The sequence below is a fragment of the Lutra lutra genome, chromosome 2, assembly GCF_902655055.1.
Source record: "Lutra lutra chromosome 2, mLutLut1.2, whole genome shotgun sequence".
In the NCBI taxonomy this organism is placed as follows: Eukaryota; Metazoa; Chordata; class Mammalia; order Carnivora; family Mustelidae; genus Lutra; species Lutra lutra.
In genome coordinates this window covers 186057121-186060680 of record NC_062279.1, presented here as the reverse complement: position 1 = coordinate 186060680, position 3560 = coordinate 186057121, and the positions used below count along the sequence as shown (strand labels likewise).

General features: G+C 44.9%; 1 pseudogene; it reads right to left on the bottom strand.

Annotated features, from left to right (window-relative positions):
* Nucleotides 1-1037: 1037 nt before the first annotated feature.
* Nucleotides 1038-2576, bottom strand: LOC125094369 (copine-1-like; annotated as a pseudogene).
* Nucleotides 2577-3560: the final 984 nt, after the last annotated feature.

Sequence of the window (3560 nt, the reverse complement as noted above, 5' to 3'; positions counted from 1 at the left end):
AAATTGAATTAAAAGAGCTCCCTGAGCAGTGTGCTATACACCTAACCCCATCTCTCACTATTTTTGTACTCTCTCCTTTTATATCAAAGCATATTTTAGAAGATAGGGTCAAGTGACTTAGGTTGGGAATTGTATGCAAACTAAGAATCTGCACATAGAAGTGAGATAGATAGGGAGAAATATTGCTACATTTCATTCAGCTTTTTAAAAAACTTAATACAAAAATAACTGGTTTAGGTCTTTAATTTGTTCCTGAAAAAAAATCTAAGCCATAGAAGTTTTGAAGTAAATTTTATCACCTGAGGTATCGGGGAGGGGGAGGACCTATTTTCTGAGTCACTTGATAGCAGAAGGAATTCCTTTTTCATAGAGGGGGACCAGTTATTAGAAATCAGACTTGCAGGATGCTGGGTAGTTCAGTTGGCTAATCATCTGCCTTCAGCTCAGTTCATGACCCCAGGGTCCGGAATTGAGTCCTGCATCGGCCTCCTGGCTCAGCAAGGATCCTGCTTTTCCCTCCCTTTCCTTGTATGCTCTTTTTCTCTCTCGGACAAACAAATAAATAAAATCTTCTAAAAAAATAAAATAAATTTTAAAAAGTAAAAAAAGGAATCAGCCTTGCAACTGGTACTACATGGGTTGCTTGCATGATGGTTTCTTGGACGGCCTGAAATTACAGTATGGTTAATCCTATTTAGCTCCCAGTGAGCTTGGCATACAATAGGCACATAATAAATGTCTGATAATGGAATGAAGAAATGATACACATCTGTCCATTGCTCAAAGCATCTGTGGCTTCCTCTGTTCACCAAGTTGACTTCTATCGGGTATTTTGTTTGTTTGTGTTTTGTTTTTCTTTTGTTTTGTTTTGGCTTTCACTGACCTTTATTAAATGAAGGACTCTAGGGGCAAGCAGAAGGGATCAAGAGTAACAGCAGGAGCAAATATAAAAATATAAAATGTAAAGTGTACCATGCCCACAAAGACCTTGGGGCCACAAGGCTGAGAATTAGCCCTAGCCCATCCTCTAAGGGAATCTAAGCCTGAGGATCATGTGCAGGGCTCTTGACTGGGGGTGGAAGTGGCTTGAATGGGGCCCAACCTTGGGCCTTGAAGTAGGAGATGAGTTGTGTGGGTACTTCTGCAAGCACAGTCTGTGCCAGTGTCTCCCAAGGGGGCATTCTGGAAGTGGTGGTAGGACACAAACTGCACGATGTCACAGGCAGCTGCCACCCCAGAGCGTGCATGCAAGGGTCCACCATCAGCATCCAGCTGCTCCATGGCCTTGAAGTAAGCACCACCCCCACCCACGATGATCACTGACATGGGCAGGTGGGAGGCATGCGCCACAGCCTCACATGTGGCCTCCACATCTGTCACAGCACCATCAGTCAGCAGCAACAGCACGAAGTATTGCAAGGCAGTCCTCTGATATGCAGCCTGGGTTGCCAGCCTAGCCAATGGTTGATGATGGGTACAAAGTTGGTGGTGCTATAGAGGTGAACTTGGGGCAGGGCTTGGTGGTAAGCATCCACAATGCCCTGGATGCCTGTGCAGTAGGGGTAACTGCAGTCAAAGTTCAAGGCAAATTCATGGGAGACCTGCTAATCAGGGGGTACCTGGGCCCCAAATCCAAATGCTGGGATAGCTTGTCTGAATCATAGTCCTGAATCATGCTGCCCACACTCCATAGTGCTGTCAGGTACTCATTGACCCCTGCTGGGCTCAGATAGTACAGGGAGTTGGAGGAGGAAGGATCTCCTTTGGAGCCCATGAAGTCAATGTCTACAGTGAAGTTAATTTGACAGCCTCGCATCAAGTAGTCCAGGAATGAATACTGTGTTTCTACCTGGCAAATCTTGACACAAACTGTCACAGTGTTCTTGCAGATTTTCTTTTTCTGCTTTTTCTCAGGGTGGATCCATTCAAACTCAGCGGGGACTGCTTGCAGCTGGGTCAAGCTGGTGTAGAAGGTACCAATAAGATCATGTGAACCATCACTATCATAATCTGAGCATGGCACCTGGATGGGTGTGCTGGGATCTCCCCCACAGAAATGCTGAAGGGGAACAGAGAAGTGTTTCCATGTAGGATTCAAGTTGTTCTTGATTACCTCAGATCTGTATGCCAGGTGCTGTTTCCCATCACCCTGATGGAAGAACTCTAAGAATGGATCCAATTTCTCCAGGAAGTCCTTATCTAGGTTTCTGGCCTCCACCTCCATGGTCACTATACAACTATCCTTCATCTTCTGAGTGGATACCTCTTCTAGGGAACACTCAGCCCCTAGGAAGTCATTCCCCAGCTCATTATGTCTATGTCATAAATGCCAAATCAGAGCTTCTGGACTGTTTCAAAGTGGTACTCAAGCTGCAGTCTTGGAGAGCTTGGGGCTCGAACAGTTCCGTACTCGCTCAGTTCTCCAAGCTCAGTCCAGCTTCCCCTTCCCACATCCTGTAAAATGATGCAGAATGGGTCAGACTTGGAGCCGATGTCCTTATCAATGAGGTGGTCACAGGAAATGGAGAGCTCAACCAAGGTCACGCAGTGGGCCATCTCTTTCGCCACTTCACAAAACGGCCACCAGCCTTGTTTGTGTTTTTTTTAAAATTGCATCAACCTCTGCAGTTGTAGCTGCTTCTTTTTTTTTCCCTTATTCACTTTTGGGAGGCAAAACCTACTCTTTCTCACTAGTGAGTTGGCCTTCATATCTGCGAGAGAGGACCAGGTAAGCTGAAATTCATGGATTGTGGCCATGAAAAGTTAAGTTCTGACTCTTAGTTCATGAAAAATGTTCTATCTTTGGTAATAATATAGTTCTGTTGCACCTTTTTTTTTTTTTAAAGGTTTTATTTATTTATTTGACAGACAGAGATCACAAGTAGGCAGAGGCACGCGGTGGGGGCGGGGGGCGGGAAGCAGGCTCCCTGCCGAGCGGAGAGCCCAACTCGGGGCTCCATCCCAGGACCCTGGGATCATGACCTGAGCCGAAGGCAGATGCTTTAACCCACTGAGACACTCAGGTGCTCCCTGTCACACCTTTGTTAAAGGTCATCAATATTTTTGAATTCTTGGTGATTTGTGATGGTGGAAAATTACACATTTTGAGTAAATCTTGAAAATCTAGCTTTTGAGTCACAGATTTTTTAAAAAAGATTTTATTTATTCATTTGTCAGAGAGAAAGAAGGCACAAGCAGCGGGAGCAGCAGGTAGAGGGAGGAGCAGACACCCTGCTGAACAAGGAGCCTGATGTGGGACTGGATCCCAGGACCCCAGGATCATGACTTGAGCTGAAGGCAGATGCTTAACTGACTGAGCCACCTAGGTGTCCCAAGTCATAGGTTTTTGAATCAATAACTAATTTAATAAAAGCCTGAGTGTTTGAGTTAGTTGCTGTAATTAAACTCTGCTGATTAGAGGGAAAAATTATTACTCACTGAGGGGTGACTACTTTTTGGCTTTAGGATAAAAGAGCTTGTGGTCTTAATGCACTTTTGATCAAATTTGTCTCCTTTTTAGGAACAAGGATGTTTGACAATTTTACCCAAGAGCTTAGAGC